This window comes from Pinus tabuliformis, chromosome X, assembly GCF_031772625.1.
Source record: "Pinus tabuliformis cultivar Carrire ecotype Pingquan chromosome X, CPIR1, whole genome shotgun sequence".
NCBI classification, from domain to species: Eukaryota; Viridiplantae; Streptophyta; class Pinopsida; order Pinales; family Pinaceae; genus Pinus; species Pinus tabuliformis.
Genome location: NC_142308.1, coordinates 1,614,811,560 through 1,614,834,972, shown reverse-complemented (window position 1 = coordinate 1,614,834,972; position 23,413 = coordinate 1,614,811,560).

The window sequence follows — 23,413 nt, the reverse complement described above, 5'->3', positions numbered from 1 at the left end:
GTTATATTAAAGTGTGCATTAGCTATGGAATTAACATGATTTTGCATCCATTTTATAAATTTGTAGCTACCTCCATGGTTCGCGGGGTTCTGGTGCGCTAATGAAGCAACTAAGCATATGGGAAGTTGAGGATTGATCCCCTCATGGATCTCCTCCTATTTGCTCTAGCCAATTCACCGAAGGAATCAAATGTTGGCACGGTCAAAGATACAAGTCAACATGTAGCAGGAAGATTCTAGACGCAACACATTTTCTCGATTTTCTTTCCAAATAGAAAATTGATGAAATGATGTTTTTCCTATATAGTTTCATATTTGAATTAGGATTGAACGAAATACCTGTAGGTATAGAAGTATCAACTGATTGTGCATGCATTTTATATAAATATATATCGTCATAAACGATATCAGGGAGGAAGTATTAGTTAATTGCTGAAGAAATTGTGAACCAGACCTTCGTTCTTGTATTAATTTGAAGTTACCTTTATGATTCAATGTGTATATGATTTTGAATCATACGTACTAGATGCAGAGGGCCCCTGTAGATAGTCAAGGTTTTCAGTTTATTTTCATTTCGTTGCTTTATGATTATTTTCGTTCAATTTCTTTGTGTTATCACTACATTCTAGTTTAATTACTTCTCTATTTTCATTATTTCGTATAACTTAGATTACTTTGTTTACCATTTCATATTTCATTATGCTTGGAGTCGTTTAATAGATTAGTCCTTCAACATTTTTCGCTTCATCATAGTTAATCTTTCCATGCTTTCTAGAATTATAATTTGTATCACTCTGTAGTTTGTAATTAGAGATTTCTTTCATACTCCTTAAGATCAAAATTTGTATATATATATTTTGTAGACAAGATTTTTCTGATATTTTGTTTTCATAGCAGCAAAGTGTTTATATAGATTCATAATTTTAGGATGAATAACATAAGACATTTTATAATGATACTTAATTAGATACAATTTGGTAGATTAATCTAACAATAACGTAACTCTCATTTATTCTAACAGTAGCTTAGGTTTCAAGCATTAATTTGTAGAAATCTAACTCTAATGAAAATCTAGATAACAACGAAAATCTCAAAACAAACATAACCATCATAAACGAAAGAATAGGCTTCTAGCATATATAGTGCACATGCACTTCATAAGTTTACCAAGTTCGGTTGATAATTTATGCTTGCAATTTAAAAACATTAAATGACCAAACATTTTGGCGTCGTTGCCAAGGAAGTGTAAATAGAAGCCTTTAAAAGAAATATATATATCAAATAAAAACATGACATGCATAGGGAAAGAGACTCTAGAGGTAGGTTTGTAAGTCAGGGAAGAAGTTCAATTCCTACATCATCACTCACTCCACCATGACCTCGTAGTGCCACACCACCCACGCAAACTCGAATTCCATCCATAGTAGGCCAATATGGACTTCCTGAAGTCTTAAGATCCGAAATTCAATCTAAAGGTTCACCAACCTCATCAACATAGGTTGTGATAGAAGAAGATTCTACATCTCCAACAACTGGAATAATTTTTATATCTTCAAATGGAGAATAACTTATAGCTCAAAAGTTATAAATTGCTTTTGAATAAGAAGAGGAAGAAACTTACTTCAAACATTGATAGAGGAACTAGAAGAACTTAAAGAAAAACTAGATAATCCTGTTGTAGAACCAAATATCTCTTCCGAAGAATCCATCATGGTTGAAGAAGGAGAAGGATAAGTACACAATGTCAATGGTGAACAACATAGGATTGGAGGAGGAGGAGGAGGAAATAGAGGGGGTGGAAGGTGGGAGGGTAGAGGTAGAGGAAGAGGATATCTAGAACCTTTTTTATTCCCTATCCTTGATGAGGATACAACATTAGCAATGAAGAACATCTCACTCTCTATTCTCCCAAATTTTGATAGAATAAGAAGTGAAGACCCAGAGACATTTCTCTTTGAATTTGAAGTATTATGTAGATGATATGATTATCTCCATGATGCTCGAAAACTAAAATTGTTCCCTGCCACCTTTAAGGATGCAACATTAAAATGGTTTATGAGTTTAGAAACAAATTAAGGACATGGGCACAAATTAAAGATGCATTGTTAGAGAAATACAAGGATAATTGTATGTCTCATAACATCAAAGATGTAGTCTTCAAAATGGTACAAAAATAAGATAAGAATCTTCAAGAATTTGTCAAGATATTTGTTTATAATATAAAAAGGGAAAAAATGAATAATCTAGATGATGAAACTTTGAAAGTTGTCTTACTCAAATCCATTAAATATGAGTCGATATATCTTCTCAATATAAGTGGAAAAGGAGATATTTATTAGTTACCATTTGCAGATATTTGTGATCTATGTGTACATATTTCAAGAGGTAAAGTAAGAACATGAAAAAGTTCAAGGGATCCTCTATTATCAAGAGTAAATAAATCTGCAGCCGGGATAGTAAGTAGGGCAGAAATAGGTATTTTTCTTGATAACTTTAAAACATATATTTTAGGGAGTCTCGGTGAGAAAACTGAAACCATTAAAATAGAAAACAAGCAGAAAGTTGAAAATTTTGCATTATACATCTTTTGTCCTAGGTGTAGAAATAAACATGCTCTAAGATAATGTCCGTTAGATTTAAAAAGCATAGAAACCTGTGTTATATGTGTGGAAAATCATGATACAAAAGAATGTCCCTCTATGCCACATCTTAAGGCTGTGTTTAGTGAAGAAGGAACGCCAAATCAGGTAGACCCCCTTTACTTTATTGTCATAAGACCATGGAAAAATCCTCAAATAAATCAAGCTCAAGGTTTTAATCATCAATGATTTGCACAATATTCACAAAATAATTGGAATCCGCCTATGCCATGGTAGCCCTGGGCTCAATGTTGGTTTGAGGGGGCCTGACCCAAGTTCAGCATTAATTAGCCAAACAAATCCTTACACTACTGGCCCTTTTGGCATCAGCCCACGGAGTGCGGATCGAAGTCTCACCAGAAGTAGTATGGGGGGATGTTGGATGTTGGGCCTTAGTTTTGGTCTTATTTTTGCTCTAAGAAACTTACTAATCCATCTATTTGCCATCCATTTTCCCTTAATTCATCCCATTTTGATGTATATTTGATATCCATTCAGGAATTTAATTTTAATTTTTCAATTTCTAAAGTTTTTATGAAAGTTTGGTTTTAAGTGCAAAATTGGCAGATTCAGAAATTCCCGTAATAGCTCTATGGTTGATGTGGTTGCAGGACACTTGGGCACGAATTGAATGCATGAATGGACAGCTTGGGAACTAGGACTAAGCCAAATATGCTTAGTTTGAACAGAACAAGCTTTATTAGGCCCATTTGGTGCTAGTCAATCATGACTAGTCATTCAGAAATCCCATAGAAATAGGGTAGTTTTGAGATTCTATGGGATTGGTCATATTTCTTGGGATGGGAGTAATGAATTCGACTTAGATAGATGGATGAGAGTAGATGGGTTTGTTTGAGTGAATATAGATCAATTTTTTTCATGAGACTTCTTATTTAAGAGCCAAAACTTTGATGGCTTGTGTATTGACTTATTATACTTTTATGTTGTGACACTTTTAGATTGAAGAGTTAATTTGAAGACTTGTGCTATTATTATTTTTCTGTTCAATGCTATGGATGTGTGACTAAATTTGAGCTTCTGATATCACTCTCAAGTGTGCAAGGCAAGGGTGGAGGGCCCCCATTCCAAGCTAAGTACACTTCCTTGTTAACTAGTTTTATTTCTTGTAATCTGGTTATTGTAGAACTGGTTTTTCAAAGCTTTATTTCAGATTTCTTTATGGTTCATGCATGGTGATTGATTTCATTAGTTCTTAGCTTATTCATCACTTTATTAAGTTGGAAAAACAAGTGTTCAAGTTGAGCATCCCTTCTACTAAAATGATGAATTAAAACTAGTTTCCTTTATTTACATGCAAGTAGTTTCTTATTGAGATTTTGGTATTGAGATGAATGAATTATGATGAAATACCTTATGTGTCTCTTAAGTTAAGAGCTTCTTTCATTAATAATTTATCCATCTTAAGTTCTTGGTTTTAACCTCTGATTCATTAAGTGGTAATTGAGGCAAAAGTGGACTTCTTGAGTCAAGAACCATTTCAATATTTTTCCTCTTCTTAAACTAATTGAATTAGAGCTGTAGGATGTATTGCTTTAAGCTTTTGAATAACTTATCTTTCAAGGTTTGATTACATCTGATCTTCACATATAGTGAACTTGCCTCAAAGCATAAACAACCCAGATTGATAAGAAATAATTGTGTTAATTTCGGTAAACAAATTAGCCCAACATTTTGGTGCCGTTGCCGGGGAGGCAAATATCGGCATAGTCAATAGAAAGATAAATTTCAAAACAAACAAAAACATTAGTTACATTCCTTTTTAGTTATGTTTCTTTATGCCTAGATATAGATATCCTCAAGGTAGATTTATTAAAAACCCCCCACAAATAGAGATAGGATCATCAAACACCCCAGTTACTGGTAATCCAATAATTGAGGAATTGGCAGAAAAACAAAGAACTGGACAAAGATTAACTTTGATTGAGAGGCAAACTTTGTTAGCTTGGGAAGCAAAACAAAAACAATCTTCAATTTCTGGAAAACAAAAAGAAATTATCAAAGGAAAACAACCTGTCTTTCCATCCATAAATCCACCTATCTTTCAACAACCTGAATCTCCACTCAAAATTGAAACAAATCAACCAATGGTAGAAGAGGGACATGGATCTGTTATTTTCACTCCTGAACAACGAGATGAATATGAAAGACAACAAAGAGAATGGAGAAGAAAGAGAGAGGAGGAGGAAAAACAAGAAAATGATAGAAAGATAGAAAATGATTGGAAAAGACAAGAAGATGGTAATGATCAAGAGGCTACCTTTGGCTTTCCAATAGTAGACACAAGTGCAATATTAGGAGAAGAAGTGAAAATGAAAAATATTCCACCTTCTGTATTGCCAAATTTTTATGGAATGTCCACGGAAGATCCTGATGCTTTTATGTTTGAATTTGATATTCTATGTAGAACATATGGATACACTGATGACATTCATAAACTTCATCTTTTCCCTGCAACATTAAAAGAAACAGCTTTAAAATGGTTCATGGGTTTAGGAGAAAAAACAATAGCTTCTTGGGATGATATGAGATTGGTCTTCCTTAAAAAATATCAAGCTTATTGTAGATCTAGAGATTCAAAGGAAGATGTTTTCAGAATGACACAACAAGAAGATGAAAGTTTAGAAGAATATTTGGAAAGATTTGCATATAATCTACAAAAATCTAAACAACACTCTCTAAATCAAGAAACCATTCGAACAATCTTTCTCAAGGGTGTAAGGGATTAATACCTTGACATTTTGAATGTGATGGGTAAAGGAGACATTTCAAACCTACCATTCGAAGAAATTGTTGAGTTATGTCAAAAATATTCTAGAGGAAGATCAAAAACAGGAAAGAGAGAAGCAAGTTCAAAAGCAACAAAGTCAGCTGCAGGAGGGATAACAAGAGCTGAAATAGGAAGCTTATTGGAAAACTTCAAAACAGACCTCTTAAGTACATTAGGAACACAAGTAGATGTTCTAAAGGCAAACAAGAAGAAAGAAGAACAAGAACAAGCTCTAGCAATCTTTTGTTCCAAATGTAGAAAGAAACATCCATTGAGAGAATGTCCTTTGGATAGTATTCAGGTTTGTGGTCTTTGTACAGAAAATCATTCCATGGAAAATTGTCTAAGATTGAAAGAATTACAAATGAACTCAATGGAAGAAGTGCCAGGAATAGAAGGTTTTTATTATGTAACACCACGAAGACCATGGCAACCTAGGATGCCTCAACAAAATCAACAACAATTCCCTCAACAAAATTACCTCTATCCACCTCAAAATCCTTGGACCCCTCCAATGCCATGGCAAGCTTGGTCTCCACAAAAATATCCACAACAACCTGCACAAGGTTGGAGAGGATATGGTTATGGAAACCAGCCACCTCAACAGTTTCAACAACAATACCAGCAACAATACCAACAGCCATTTGCATATCCACAATATTCACAGTCCATACCATTTCAACAACAACATTCTGCATATCCACAATCCATGCCATTTCCACAGCAAAATCCACCACCATTGTTGACCCAACCACAACAGTTACAGCTACCCACAAATAAACCCAGACCAACTCAATTACCAGCCCAACAAATGGCAAATCCGAATAATAAGGTGGAAAAATCTGCATACACTGTAGAGGAAGCAGCATGTTTTCCCACATATTCGATTCTTCCTCTTAATGATGTCCATCTAATGTCTGGAAAAGTGCTTAAAAAGGATTCTCCTCCAATCATAGAAGAACCAACTGAACAAGGAGAATCACCTGAAACATCACAAACTGAGATAGAAATTCAGAAAGGAAAAACCATTACAACTCAAACACCACCTTATCCTGAAAGGTTAGTGGAACAACAAAAAGAAATAACCCTTCCTGATTTTGATATTTTAGATGAGTTAAAAAATTCTTATGTAAAAATTCCTTTGTTGAAGGCAATTAAAGAAATACCAATATATTCTAAAACAATAAAGGAATTGTGCATTAAGAAAACAGGGAAAAAGAAGAAGGATCCTACTACAATCAAATTCATTGGTAAATTAGCAAGCCTCATCTCTACACAAACCATTGTAGAGAAGTATATTGATCCCGGTATCCCTATGGTTACTATATCAATAAATAATTTCACAGTACCAAACACATTAATAGACTTGGGAGCAGCTATAAATGTAATGACAATGGAGACAATGAAATCTCTGCATTTAAACAACATTAGATCAACTTCTACAATTTTAGAACTAGCAGATAGATCTAAAGTTGTTCCGGGAGGAATATTAGAAGATAGTATAGTCTCTTTGGATTCATGGGAGTATCCTGTTGACTTCCTTATCTTGCAACCAAAAACAAATTTGGGAAGACATCCTCTAATCTTAGGCAGACCATGGTTAGCTACCGCTGATGCCTTTATAGGATGCAGATTAGGAAGCATGATTATTTCACATGGAGATGAAAGGAAACACATTTCTCTTTATTCACCTGCACAATCAACTTCTTTAGAATCAGTACTTGAAACTCAAGAAAAACGGCAAACTAAATCAGTTTTAAGTATAAATCAATTCTTTGACTTTAGAGAAGAAGAAGAGAATGAAGACTTAATGGATCTTTTCATTTCAGAACCAAGTATTTCAGAGCAGCTTAGAGAAGTCCAATATGAAGCTGCAAGTAATCTTTTGAATGAATGCTTTCAGGAAACTTGTACTGTTCAAACTTTGCAGAATTCTTTTATAGACATCTTTCCTGTAAACACAATCTCCAATCCAACAATAAAAACAATTGAGGTATATCCTGGAAAACATTTAAACATTGGAAACTAGTTGCAATCAGCACAAGAGCAAGAGGTAATTGCATTATTACAGAAATATTCAAAAGCTTTTGCCTGGGATTATACTGACATGAAAGGAATCCATCCCAGCACATGTATCCACCACATCTATACAGATGATCAACTCAAACCTGTAAGGCAACCTCAAAGACGAATGAATCCCATGATGAAAGAAATAGTGAAAGAGGAACTGCAAAAATTGTTAAATGTTGGATTCATCTATCCTATTTCAGATAGTCAATGGGTTTCTCCATTGGTTATAGTACCAAAGAAAAATGGAAAGTGGAGGGTATGTGTGGACTATCGGGAACTAAACAAAGCTACACTAAAAGATCATTTTCCTCTACCATTCATTGACCAGGTGTTAGACTCATTAGCTGGAAAGAAATTTTTCTCCTTCTTGGATGGGTTTAGCGGATACAACTAGATTAGAATAGCAACAGAAGACTAAGACAAGACAACATTCACTTGCCCATGGGGAACCTATGCATATAATGTTTTTCTATTTGGTTTATGCAATGCACCTGAAACTTTTCAACGAGCAGTGCTTGCAATATTTGCTGATCTAATTCACGAATGTGTAGAGGTTTATATGGATGACTTCACAGTTTATGGAAACACATATAATGATTGCCTAAATAATCTTGAGAAAGTCTTGAAACGATGCATTGAATGAAATTTGTCATTGAGCAATGAGAAATGCTATATGATGTTGACAGAAGGAATAGTTCTGGGACACCATATTTCTGCTTTAGGAATTAAGGTGGATCCAGCAAAAATCCAAGTCCTAGTTAACTTAATGCCTCCTACAACACAAAAAGAGGTAAGAATTTTCTTAGGCTATGTAGGCTATTATAGGCGATTCATTGAAAACTTCAGTAAAATAGCCCAACCTCTGTTCAAACTATTAGCAAAAGATATTGAATTTCACTGGACAAATGACTATCAAAATGCATTTCAAATTCTAAAAGAAAAATTATCAGTTGCACCCATTCTCCATGGACCAAACTGGTCTTTGCCATTTCATATTTAAACTGATGCATCTGATACTGCGATAGGTTGCTCCCTTGGGCAGAAAGAGAACTTGTTCAATTATGCAATATACTTTATAAGCAAGAATCTAACACCTGCAGAATTGAACTACACAGTCACCGAGAAAGAAATGTTAGTCATTATACATGCAGTAAACAAATTCAGGCACTATATAACAAGATATCAAGTTTTCATTCATATAGATCATTCAGCAATCAAATACTTGATGAATAAACCCATCACCAATGGAAGAATAACAAGATGGTTACTATTATTGCAAGAATTTAATATCACAATACAAGACCGACCAGGCAAGGAAAATGAAGTGGTTGACTTTCTGTCCCGCATACATTCACCCAACGATCCAAATCCGGTTGTAGACAACTTTCCAGACGAACACCTGTTTGCCATAACAGTAAAAACACCATGGTTTGCAGACATTGCAAATTATTTATCTTCTGGAAAGTTTCCAACTCAATTCTCTAAAAAGCAAAAACGAAAAATTGTTAGAGAAAGTTCTAGGTATAGTTGGGTAAATGGTGATTTATTTTATACTGGTTCAGATCTGATGATTAGAAAATGTGTGCGAGAAGATGAAATATTAGACATTCTGAGAGCATGTCATGATGAACCATGTGGTGGTCATTTTGCAGACAAACGAACAACATATAAGGTGCTGCAATTGGGCTATTACTGGCCATCCATCTTCAGAGACTCTAAGGCATATGTCAAGCAATGTGACAGTTGCCAAAGAACAGGGAGACCAATCACATCAGATGAGATGCCGCTCAAGCCACAGGTCCTCATAGAACCATTTGAGCAATGGGCACTTGACTTTGTTGGACCTATTAATCCACCATCAAATGGAAAGAGGTACATCCTAGTATGTACAGATTATGTAACCAAATGGGCAGAGGCCAAAGCAGTGAACAGAGCAACAGAAGATATAGTGGTCACCTTTCTCTTTGAACAAATCTTTGTAAGATACGGAGTACCTAGACAAATTGTAACAGATCAAGGAGCACATTTTACATCAAAGCTGGTACGGGATCTAACAGAGAAATACAAGATCAAACACAAAAAGTCTACACCATATCACCCTCAAGCAAATGGGCAGGTTGAATCAACAAATAAAGTCCTAGAAAATATCATGACTAAAATAGTACAGCTGAATAGAAAAGATTGGTCTGAAAAATTAAAAGATGCACTCTGGGCCTACAGAATCACATGGAAGAATACAACTGGTTTTAGTCCATACCAGTTGGTATATGGAAAAGAGGCCTTATTGCCTATAGAGTTTCAGATAAAAACATACAGACTAGCAGCTGAACTAGGACTCGACCTGACTGAAGCACAATAGCAGCGGATCATGGAACTGAATCAACTAGACGAGCATCGTCAGCAAGCCATAGAACATACAACATTGGTGCAACAACAAAGAATGAAGTGGCACGACAGATATATCAAAACTAAGACATTTCACAAGGGAAACTGGGCATTACTTTTTGACTCCAAATTCAAAGACTTCAAAGCAAAGTTCACAACACACTGGCTAGGCCCATATGAAATTGATGAAATCTTTGACAATGGAGCAGTAAAGATCAGGACAATCGACCAGGACTCCACCTCATTTGTAGTGAATGGACATAGGCTCAAAGTTTATAATATGCCTATCAGTAACGAAGCATTTATGAAACAACTGGTAGAGGATACAGAACTGGAAATCATGGCACACTAGGCTCAGCCATCTTCCAGTCTTGTAGATGAATAATAATAAAAAAAAAAAAAACATATAAAAAATAAATAACTTGTTTGCTAGTGAAAACCAGGAAACTGGCACCAAGCAAACACGAATTCATAGGGGAAAACCAGGGCAACTTGGACTCTATGAATTTTATATTCTTGTTCTACTGTTCTCACATAATTTCAATGCAGGAAACTCTCCACAGACAACTGACTTGAGGACAAGTCAAATCTTAAGCAAGGGGGAGAATTGCATAAGAATTGCATAAGACCTTTAGCTGGAAAGCTGAAGTATAGATGGAACTTGTATTGTCAACAGAGGGACCTGAAATATGAAATCATTACAGAGGGACCTAAAAGACCTGCAAATGTCAAAACAACATGTACATATTCCATAAGCATTACAGAGGGACCTACAACAAGAAATCATTACAGAGGGACCTGAACAACAATTCAAGAACCAGAGCATGAAAAACAAAGAGCCGCAATAAAGTTTACTTTTCAATCCATCTACAACATTTGATCAACTGATTTCATCCCACTTGTATAGACATCATCCAGGGGAGTATATGTATAGTCATTTTGTGCTTGAAAAATCAAATTTTTCTTAGAAATTTTTAGTCTTTGTTAAGTTGAAATTAGTACCTGAGGAGATTCATTATCATTTCATATCCTATATTCCCTATACATACCCTATAACCCTTATACATCATATTCCATTTCATATCCATACATATCCCATATTTATTTCATGATCATTAACCCCTAAGTATTTTTCTTTAGAAGCATAAAAAGACCAAACTGGGACAACTTTTCAACCTGCACATACAACTCAAGAATTAGTAATGGTGATAATTTTAAATATGACTCAAGATGGTCATTTTAAAATTATAAAGATGTGCATATAATCAAAGAAGTCATGCGCTATATGAAAATCCATATATGTCATATGCAAATATATGTGCTATCGTCCAAATGATTATAATATGCATGCGCTATAGTCAAAATGGTGAAGTAAATATTATATACATATATCATAACCAAAGCGCATGTATATGATATAAACTAAAGCGCATATATATATGATATAAGGTAAAGCACATATATATGATATCAGGTAAGGTGTATAAGGAGAAGGCTGCATGAAAAACATATGGCAAGACCGCGTACAAAGACAAAGTTGTGATTGCATATGTGGCAGTGGGGTATTGCATATGGATTAAACGATAATTGCATATCGCTCAAACTCATTGCATACGAACGCATTATTTAAAATCATTGCATATGAGAATGAGTGAGGAGCACAGTTATAAACACACGACAGCAGCAATCATATTGTATGCAGCCAAGGGTAAGCAACTAAATCAAACGCCATCAAAAAAATGACAATCCCGGCCAGCACACAGGTATGGGGTAAACACCGTGGCATAGCGACTATTTTCCATTGGACTGTGCGCTGTACAGGGAGTTATGCGCATACGTTCAAATTAAAATTATGATTCGGCCATCCTCATGACACATTTGGGTAACTGGTCAACAGGACACCCATACCAACTATACATTGTAGCACCAATGAACAAAGTGCACAGTACAACCATGAAACGGTTATGAACTGACGGACGGTTCTTGCACTATTCAAACTCATTCTTCATTGCCGAATAGCTCAGAACGATGGTGTTTGGAGTTGTAAGCTAGTGAAAAGGAAAATGAAGCGAGTGTGAGAGGATTTAAGAAGGAAATTACCCGAACTTAAAGCCGAGTGATCACTGAATTTTTGGGATCCATTCAGGTAACAGTGTAGTTTGTTTAAGCTCGGCAACTGTGGAATATAGTTGTAAACTACCTGTGATTAATGGTTAATGATTCTGCCCTTGCCACCAGTCAGTTGAACGAAGCAACAGGGATTTGGAGCATTGTTTAACACTCCTCAGTGCTCGTTGACAACCAGGTAACGCCGAAACCACGCATTAACTCCAACAGTAAGTCGGTTGACAGCAGTTAATAAATATGGCGATAAGCTTCACTACGTAAATCATGGCATAGAACACTAGTAAATAGCGCAAAATTTAAGTTTAAACTTGTTGCATGGATAACATGTTAGGGGTATGGTGATCGCATGTGCAGTTTAGTGAACTAAAACAGAGTGCAGTGTTGCAAATCACAACAAAGTCCATAAAACAGAGGAGGCAGAGTTTACCTCATAGCGCCGAAGATATGATATGTTTGTTATGACTGCGCGCTGTTGTTTTGATTGCGCATTGTTTTGATTATGCATTGATACACATCCTTTGTTTTGTTGTGCGCTGTCATTATTTATATAATTGATATATCACATGCCTGTGTATGGAAACGGCCTGTATGGTGAACAAACATAATGGATGTGTCTCTGTTGTGGATCTTTTTGCCACTGTGCGTCTTTGTTTTGACTAAAACAATGGGTTGAAGTCTGTGTGGGCTGGAAGAGCTATGTAATGTTTCAAGGAAGAGCTGTGTAATGTTTCAAGAAAGAGTTGTGTAATTTTTAAAGAAAGAGCGTTGTTGATTGCCAAAGAGAGTAAAGGCCGAGCCATTTAAATTCATTTTAAATGCGCTATTTGTTTTTTTCAATTTGTTTTGAGGCCGAAGCGCTGTTTTTCAAGCTTTTAGATAAGCAGGCCGAGAGCATTTTGTTGATTTTCAAATTTTTATGTTGAGGCTGAGAGCCATTTGAATGCACTGCTAGTTTTAAGAGCTTGTATGTACACAGTCGAAACACTGTTTGTTTTTAATGATTGTATATACACAGTGAACATATGGCTTGATTTTGGTGACAGTATACACAGTGTAGGGTGATGGGCATACATGGAACAGTATGAGAATAATGCCTAAACAAATACATTAGAAAACTAAGGACCCTTTATGAAAAAATTTGTTTTCATATGTATTTTGTTTACCATAACAGAGTTTAGCATATTGACAGGGATATACAGGTGTTTGATTGCTTGAACAGGGATTTAAAACAGTGCTGCTGCAGAGAAAGGGTAAACAGAGGCTGAAGAAATCAAAGTTAAATTGTTGTGAAGAGGAAGGTAAGCTTCTCTGCTTTCAGAATTTCATTTTGAAAAGAACAATAGTCATAAAATTTTTATTGTCGAGATGAAATTAGTAACAGCAGAAGCATACATTCACTGGTTTTCAGAAACAATGTCAGCCAGAGTAGAGCCAAAATTTTAGATAGAGAGCTGGGGGAAGGAAACTATAGAAAAACTTTACCAAGCGGGGATGATAGGCTTTTTACAAAAATTTTATGGCCACTCTGAAGAGATAACCAGGGACTTTATAAACAATTTCAGTCAGGACCAGACATGGGTAGGAGATGTTATTATTCCTGTGACTCAGGAATACCTTTCCCAAGCTTTAGATCTACCAATGATAGGTGAGAAATATTACAAAGGCCTGCACTTCAAGGAGAAAGCATGGACTTTCTTTCTTGAGAAGAACCAGAAAGGGACTTTTGATAGAACAAAGGGGATACCAAGGGAATGGTTCAATGAACCATGGGGTGAGTTGGTTTTGGTCATCCAGAAGTTTTTGACTTGTGATAAAGGATATAGTGTTGCCCACTTGTATCATGTCAGGCTTCTACAACATATTAAGGGAGAGGATAGGATTAACTTGCCATATTTCCTATATAGGAGCCTCTTGAGAATGACTGAAACAGTGAGACATGAACATAGGCCTAAAGCAAGACAGATTTACCACCAAGGATTGATCAAAATCCTAGTTGAGTATCAGGTGAGGTCACAAGGCATAGTATGGAGAGAGTTCATGTCTAAAAATCAGTTCATTGAACAGATTAATGAAGTACAGGATAAAATAGAGCAGGAAAACAGAGGATTGATGAGTTCACCCTTGTATCCCAGAACAAGAGCTAAACAACAAAATAACATGGCCATGCAGGAAAATGAAACATCTGTTATGTCTATTCCTAGAATATTTAGGAATAAAAGTCCCATTGACTTAGAAAAGGAAGTAGAAACATATTCTCCAAGAAAACAAGAAGAAAATGACATTGCACAAGAAGTATTTGAGAGGGATTCTTCATATGATGATGCAGCAGCAACATCATTAATGAAAACAACACAAAATTTTGAAAAAGAAATCAATTTGGGAAGAATCAGGGACTTAACTGACCAATTAGAAATTAGCAAAATCCTGGAAAAACAATTAAAAGAGGAAAACAAGGCAAATAAGAAGGATAATGCTAAGTTGGTCAAGGCAAATGAAAAGCGAAATGAAGAGTTAGGGAGACTGAAATGGAAAAATGATCTACTTTCTAAGCAAGCATTTAAATGGCTAAAGGAAAAGAATATGTGGCAGGCAAAGTATGAAAAACAAAAGGTAAAAGCAGCTTTCTTCAGGGAAAGACATGACTCAGGTTTGGATTATTTGGTCAGGGCAGCAAACCAGGAAGCATCTATAGGTACAACATCTACTACAGAGAGAAGAAGATCAAAGAGGAATAAGCAAGCATGGGGACATGCTTGATGATAAGCAAGGGAGAGATGTTGGGCCTTAGTTTTGGTCTTATTTTTGCTCTAAGAAACTTACTAATCCATCTACTTGCCATCCATTTTCCCTTCATTCATCCCATTTTGATGTATATTTGATATCCATTCAGGTATTTAATTTTAATTTTTCAATTTCTAAAGATTTTATGAAAGTTTGGTTTTAAGTGCAAAATTGGCAGATTCAGAAATTCCCGTAATAGCTCTATGGTTGATGTGGTTGCAGGACACTTGGGCATGAATTGAATGCATGGATGGAAATATTTGGAACTAGGACTAAGCCAGCTATGCTTAGTTTGAATAGAACAAGCTTTATTAGGCCCATTTGGTGCTAGTAAATCATGACTAGTCATTCAGAAATCCCATAGAAATAGGGCAGTTTTGAGATTCTATGGGATTGGTCATATTTCTTGGGGTGGGAGTAATGAATTCGACTTAGATAGATGGATGAGAGTAGATGGGTTTGTTTGAGTGAATATAGATCAGTTTGTTTCATGAGACTTCTTATTTAAGAGCCAAAACTTTGATGGCTTATGTATTGACTTATTATACTTTTATGTTGTGACACTTTTGGATTGAAGAGTTAATTTGAAGACTTGTGCTATTATTATTTTTCTGTTCAATGCTATGGATGTGTGATTGAATTTGAACCTCTGATATCACTTCTCAAGTGTGCAAGGCAATGGTGGAGGGCCCCCATTCCAAGCTAAGTACACTTCCTTGTTAACTAGTTTTATTTCTTGTAATCTGGTTATTGTAGAACTGGTTTTTCAAAGCTTTATTTCAGATTGCTTTATGGTTCATGCATGGTGATTGATTTCATTATTTCTTAGCTTATTCATCACTTTATTAAGTTGGAAAAACAAGTGTTCAAGTTGAGCATCCATTCTACTAAAATGATGAATTAAAACTAGTTTCCTTTGTTTACATGCAAGTAGTTTCTTATTGAGATTTTGGTATTGAGATGAATGAATTATGATGAAATACCTTATGTGTCTCTTAAGTTAATAGCTTCTTTCATTAATAATTTATCCATCCTAAGTTCTTGGTTTTAACCTCTGATTCATTAAGTGGTAATTGAGGCAAAAGTGGACTTCTTGAGTCAAGAACCATTTCAATATTTTTCCTCTTTTTAAAATAATTGAATTAGAGTTGTAGGATGTATTGCTTTAAGCTTTTGAATAACTTATCTTTCAAGGTTTGATTGCATCTGATCTTCACATATAGTGAACTTGCCTCAAAGCATAAACAACCCAGATTGATAAGAAATAATTGTGTTAATTTCGGTAAACAAATTAGCCCAACATTGGAACCAAGTTTCCACACCCTGATATTTTTGTGATGTCGTTTGATTCCCTCTATCCTTACCTTCGTGCAGGCTGCTTCACTCTAGGGCTTGCAAGATGAGCCCTTTATTCTGTCCTTCAATACCTATGCAAAAGGGTATGATCAACCTTGGCGTAGCCCTAGCCTGCTGCTCAAGTACTTTCGCGGTGCTATGGCAGCGTGCCGTGGAGATTCCCCAATTAATATAAGTGACTTGCTTATCTTATCAAACAATTATAGTTAACACCACGTAAACATATATTTGTAAATGTGTTCAATTATTCAATGTAATTTCATTCATTCGCGCATAACATAAGCATAATAAAGGAAGTTCATACATAACATAACAAGATGCATTAACAGAACAAAGACAGAAGAATTGCCGAATATTTTCTTTATTGATAACTTCCAAGTGTTTACAAACTTTTTCCGCCTGGTGCACACAACTGTAGGGGTCCATGCACTTAGCTGTGGACTTCTACACTAGGCCTCTGCACACTTAGCTGCAGAGCCTCTACTTACGCTACAACCTTAAACTTAGAATTCTTACTTCATAGCTACGACTCTCTTACATTTTATGTCCCCAAAACTACTTAGATATTAGCTCTTTTTATACAGTCCCATGGTCCATGGACCATGCGTAAATCTATTACAACCGACTTTACTTTACAAAACTAAGGGTGAACTACCCTTTATGACACATGACACCTTTGTGCTCTGTGACCACAAAATGCAGAGTCTTTATAAGTTTATTACAAAATTTGACTCAAACATGGGTTTTTAGCCCCAAAACTACCTTTGGGGGATCCTGCTCCCAACAGACCCCCAACAAAAACATTGTTACTCACCCTTGAGTCACTCGGTAGGCATGGAGATCTTTGCATGAAGCCCATCCAACTCAACCTGTATGACCGCAACCTCATTTGTGCACTGAGCTATCGCCTACTTCACATCTTCCATTATCTACTCGATTACTTCTCCTGCATTGTCAGCTTGAAGTTTTTGTTGCGTTGCTGGTAGAGTTGCAAGCTTGCCTTCAATATTTCTTGTGACTGTGTAATCTTCCTCTAGCCAGGGCTTTAGTCTCACCTTCAGCACTTCTTTCTTGTGCAGCATTGCGTCCACCTGTTCCTTCAGCTGCTTGGCCTCCTGCAACTTGGCTAGCCTCTGTGTCAGTGTGACGGTTCACACTGTGCCCTTAACCTCATCGTAGCGCTGTTGTAGCTCGTACACTTCCATCTCTAGCCTTTGTATATTGGGGTCCTCCTGCAAGCTTGTCAAGACCTCAAATTATTGCTGAAACAACTGTGTGCAGTCTGCTACTGCACTATCGACTGCCACTACTACCTCTATGATAGTGGTCACCCGTTGTTCCTTTACTTCTGGCGGTGTTGAAGGTTGGGCTGTCAAATTGTTGTGACTAGCAACAACCCCCCCCCCCCTTTTTCATTTAAGTGTTTTCCAAAATACTAAATGAATGGGGACCCTTAGTTAAAATTTAGGAAAAACAAGAGTTTCCTTTCTTCAAAATAAGGTTGCCATCGTAAGCTTAGGAAGATCTTTTGAATACTTTAAAACCTAAGTTTATGATGAGAAAAAATTCTTTAAAAAGCTGCATCATAAAATAATAGATAAGCACCTCCATTTTGGTATAATCCTGGTATGTGCAAGATTCTCGTACTAAGCAATATATCGCATCGCAATAAGGTAATGCCAATGAGAAAGACTTCAAGATTTTCTGATTTGCGATAACCCTGATCGCAAGATCGAATATCGCAAGGAATGGGCTAACAAAATATGGCAAGCATAAAACTTCTGCGATCTGCGATGTTGCAATATCGCGATAAAGCGATGGTTGCGATATTAAGCCAAATCAACTCTGCGATGTTATATTTGTGAGTCGGTGCAAGAGCGCAATAGTGCAATAATGTGATGTCGCGATCTGCGACAATTGCGAACCAAATCGCAAAATCACTCCATCATTAATCTTTCGGGCACGCTATTCAAGAAAAGCCACTTACCATAATCTGACTCAAGATCATGCACTTTTAATGATAATAAAGGAATTAGTTGTCATCTATTAAATGTAGACGCGTGCTTTTGCAAAGAATTACTTCACGTAAGGTGGCATATTTGATATATCTGCTGCATTTAAGACTCTCCCATCACCTTTCTTGATCAGTCATTTCCATTTCGCTTGTGAGCTGCAGGAATGAAGAACGAAGGACGATACCAAGCCATACATAGGAAGAAATGGGAAAGAAAAATAAGGCTCAGGGCTCTAAGGTGAAGGAAATGGCACCTTTATATACAGACACAGCTTGTAGCAGAGACGCAGGGATATCGATGTGGGAAAGGATGTACAGACTGCTTGAAGAAGAAAACCCCAGAATAATGAAGGTTACCGCTGTCGCAGACTCACAGGGCTCTTCCGAAGCATCCTTAGAAGAACTAGCATGCTCATTCCTTCATCGGATAGCAGCAAGGCCCAAAATTCTCCCATATATGGATATGATCAAGTGGATACTTGACAATGTAGAAATGAACAACAGACAGTTCAAGATGCAAGGACATGGGCTCATCGGGTCATTCGTTGCACAAGACTTAAAGCTCATGTATCATCTTCCTGAACCGCAGGCGACTTACAATGCACAATTCATTAAAAAACTTGTGGCGAAGAACCCAAACCTATCAGAGACCACCAAAGATTGGTCCAGAAAAGATGAACCGCTCAAGAAAGATAAAAACGGTATGTACAACACTGGTTCCCTCACCTCTCCGTATTGTTTTGTTGCGGTCATGCTTTGTAGATTATTTGGGATGCCAGATATCAATAAGTTTTCGTCTGAATGGTTACCATTGATCAATGCTGCCACAAATGCCGTTATTATAGATTGGGCCAAGATCTTTTCTGATAACCTATTCACGACTATTATCAATTACCGGTCTAAAGATCCATGTCTCAAAGGATCTATCCTCCTTTTTACCTATCTGCATATGTTATGGATTCTATTTGTTATGCATCTAAATTTCCCAATATGGGTTGGAAATGGACAACTTAGGACCCATTACCCATCCATGTTTATCATAAGATATTATGGGATTCTCAGTTCATTCCACATTTCTACCAGATTTGTCACGGGCTTATCTTACCCATGTATAGAATGATGTATGATAAAGACCCCCCGAGGTGCTCACCTGAGGCACAGATAGATATCATCCCCATCACAAGATGGTTCGGAGAAGAATGGTTCACCTATATTAGAGTATTTGGAAGCACCATCCCCCCTCGTATCCTCCCTTTGTATATTCCTGACAAACTTCTGGCTTGAGAAATTGCATATCAAACTTGTTCAGAAGGCTGCCTAACTAAAGACCTAAAAGACAAAAAGAAGGCCATATGGCCACAGTTTCCTGTAGCTTGTGGGGACTTTTCATTGTTCGATGTAGGTCACGCGTTCACCGAAGTAGAGAATATGATGTGTCTACAATTATTTAAATTCCCGGCAAGGCCATTTGACCCAAATGAGGTTGCCCAGGATTTCACAACGACAGTCAAGATAAAAGTGTTCGTTGGAAAAAAGGATTTATTTGATGATATATTTCAGAGTAAAAGCTCACTTCAGGAAATTTTGCGGGAAGCTCAATCGCGATTGTCTCCAGATGACCTCCAAAGATTCATGGTATACTGGGAAAGAAGACTAGCAAGTGTTCCTCTAGAAAAGCTGCAACTACCTGCCAGAGAACCTACTCCAAGCGTTAGCCTCAATGGGAATTCAAGTGCTTCCGGATCTAAATCTAAGACTGGAAAAGAGATGCCTGAGCATTCTAAAAAATCCGAAAACAACCAAGATAGAAGCGAAGAGTCAGCTAAAGACACCGCTCAGTCAATGGAATTTCCACAACAACAAGTTATCGCCTCCTCGCCAAGAGATGTCCCCCCTCTCGTCATTGAAGCACCACCCGTCACAATAGAATTAAAGAAATAATGGGAAACCTTCAACGAACTGATCAATCTTGAAGGACAGGCCCCAAAAACACCTGTGAGCAATACACAGGTAGCACAAGAAGTGGGCTCAACCATAGTCAGCAATGTCACAGAAACAGAGCATATTCCTATCGCTCCATCTTCTGAGCTTCTACTGAATGTAAAAGAAATTCCCCCACTGGACATATTTTATAGTCCCCAACATAAAGCAGTTGTAAGAAGAGAGAGAGAAAAGAGGAAGTTAGAAAATACACTTTCTCAGGATGCTGAGCAATTAGACATCCTGTGGAAATATCCTGCCAGTAATCCAGCTGAAAATCTCACCAAACTATCTCAAATCGCAGGGGCGTATGCCTCTCCGACTATTGACAAAGCGTTAGAAGTACAACAATTGTTGAAAGAGCAAGAAAATCAGATATAGGTACTGCAACTATAATTGCAACAAGACAATGCTAATAATGAGGCACGCAAATAGCTTGAAAAGTTGCAGGAAGACTTCCAGCAAATGCAAATAGGTTATCAAAGAAGTTTGGATGAAAAGGGAAAATAGTTGCAGGATTTACAAGAGATGCACAGAGACGACCCTAAACTTACAGAGTTTATTTCAGAGTCTATTGCCATGAATGAACAACTACTGCAGCAACAGGAAGAGTTGGGACAAAAGATATCACAGTGGAATTATTATTGCGAACTGAATGATAAAATCACCAATCAAGTGGTAGACTTGGGAAGTGACTATGATCAGATTGACAAACGAGTGACGGAGTACTTGGCTTGGCAGGATGAAGACGAGGGAAAAAAAGCAGGTGCACCCAGGATAAATGAGAATCATAAAGAGTTGCTCTTTAACAAGTGGGACGATCAAATCAGGGAAGCGGAACAAGCAGCAGAAACAGTGGCCACGACAGCAAGCATTCTTGTCGATTGTGTAAATGAAAATTTGCACAAAGCAAACTTAATCGCAGAGACCACCCCGGGGTATTTACCAAATAAACTATGACTAGAAGTAGAATGGAAGCAGAAGGCGCAAGAAAAGGGAAAAGCGGTCCAAGCACTAAACAGGTTAAATTGGGAGTGTTACTAGACATACTTGGTGAAGCCACATAGTCATCAGATGACTGTGAAATGTCTCATAAATGTAGCCAAGAAAGTGGTGCCAGCTCTCATAGATTCCATTTTCTCAGCCCAGCTCAAAGCAGAAGTCAGCCAGCCGACTCTCCTCAAACCAATGATGAATGCATGCAGCTTTAAAGATCAGATTCAGAAGTAGCTTTATTTAGAATGTTGTTTTTTCTTAAAAAATTAAATTAGAAAAAGGACGGTCATTTGAAAACCGCATCCTAAATTTTGTAAATAAACTATTATTAGAATTAGGAAGTAGTATTTAAACCCTTCTCATGCATTTAGAGAAGGGTCTAGAAATTTGTCAAAAACTTGTCCTCAGAACATGCACTTCTGCACCCTCAGAGGAGGTTTTGATGAATGAACGGATCAAGGTTTATTAATGTTTGCATTTGATATCTGCTACTGATGTTTCACTTCTGTACTCTTGGTAGATATTAGAACAAGTAGAGATAAATCATTGTTGCTTGAAGCTTATGAGTAGGACTAGTCATAAATGGTAGTTTTATCTCTTGGCCATTTCTGCTTATATTCTTAAAGCAATATACAGTTTTTAGTTGTTTATATGTCATTGCATGAATGTTTGAGTTACCATTTGGCACTTTTGTACGGTGGAGTTGTTACACAGTAATTTGTCACTGCCTTCCTGTCAGTCACCCTGCTGTGTCAATCACTAAGCTTCATGCCTTCTGAACTAGCCCTAAAACCCCTTTTTTCCAAAGTTTTATGCATCAGCGCGTCTGTTAGAAAAATACCCGCGATGACTGGCGCTCCATAGTGCATTCCGCGCGCTGCCAGCGCGGAAGAACATCCCTTTCCCGCACTGGTGAACATCGCACCTTTCCCGTGTGCTTCCGCGCTGACACGACTGTCCCAGTTATTGAGATGCGCCGACAGTGCGACAGTTTCCTCATTATCCGCGCTGATCCAGTTTGGGCGAATTCGTTCAAACAACCAGCCTTCCAGATAACTCCAGGCTTGGTTGTTAGCTTTGTGAATATCGACTCCTTTCTATGGCATGACTGCTCGACCTTTTGCAACCATTTCCCTCAAAGATAAGCTCATCCTTCCACCCTTATAGGAGACTCCTTCTCCTATATAAACTCTCACCATTACCATGGGCAGCTAGTTTTGGATAGTTAGACTTAGCTTGGAATAGCTTGGATTGTACAGAGCTTGTAGTGCTCAGATTGCTGCTATAGGTGTGGTGTGCTAGGTGTGGAAGTGATTGATTGCTTAGGGAAGGTTGTTTTGTGTTATTTGTGTGAGAGAGAGAGTTGCTTGTCTTGGGAGAATCTTCCTCAAAGGTGAATGCTTGAGATACATGCTGACTGGCCCCTCCTGAGAAGGTTACCGACGTCAGAACATTTGGTTGTACTCTTCTCTATTCTGATTAATAATAGATGACTGCTATTATTGTTCCATTCTCATTTGTCTACGCAATGTTTAAATGTGAATTACATCTTTTCTGACTGATGTATGGTTGCTTTTACTAGATTTTACGCTTGTGTTTGTTTCCCCTTCATGTGTGCAGGTATCTATTCGCGGAGATCGCGGAGGATTGTGACCAGCCAAAGCGGAGGAGCGAAGGCAACATCTCTTCGTCAAACGACAAGCGCAGGAATCCAAGTAGGTGCTCTTTACCTCTTGTTCAATTGTAATTAGGAACATGCGTAGCAGCATTGTGTGATTGTTGCTAGACCCTTGCTGGGCTAGTAGGGATCGCCTCTATCCGTAGAGGGGATTTACCTCTCCAACAATTTGGCGACTCCACTGGGGATCAGCCTTTTTGTCTCTTGAGTCCACTTTTGTGTTTGGCTTTGATTGATCTCTTTTCGAGTTTTTGGGATTGTCTTTTTGCTTATGAACTTTCTGGGCGTTTCTGGGAAGCATCTTTATTGTTTAAAAGCTCTTGCATTTGGTTTGGGAAGTTTTTAGTTTGGCCTTGCTTGTTTTTTGCGCTCAGCACGTTTTAATTCCAAACAGTCGCGCTGACATCGCGTTCCTGTTCTTTGGTTTTCTTTCCATCGCGCCTGTACGTCTAACAGTCGCGCTGACCTCGTTTTCAGAGACAGCGCGCTTTATTCGTGTCCTTCCGCGCTGGCATCGCGCCTCCGTTTCTTTGTGTTTTCTGTCATCGCGTCTGTGTGTTTTCTTTCCGCGCTGACCTCGTTTTTCCGAGACAGCGCGCC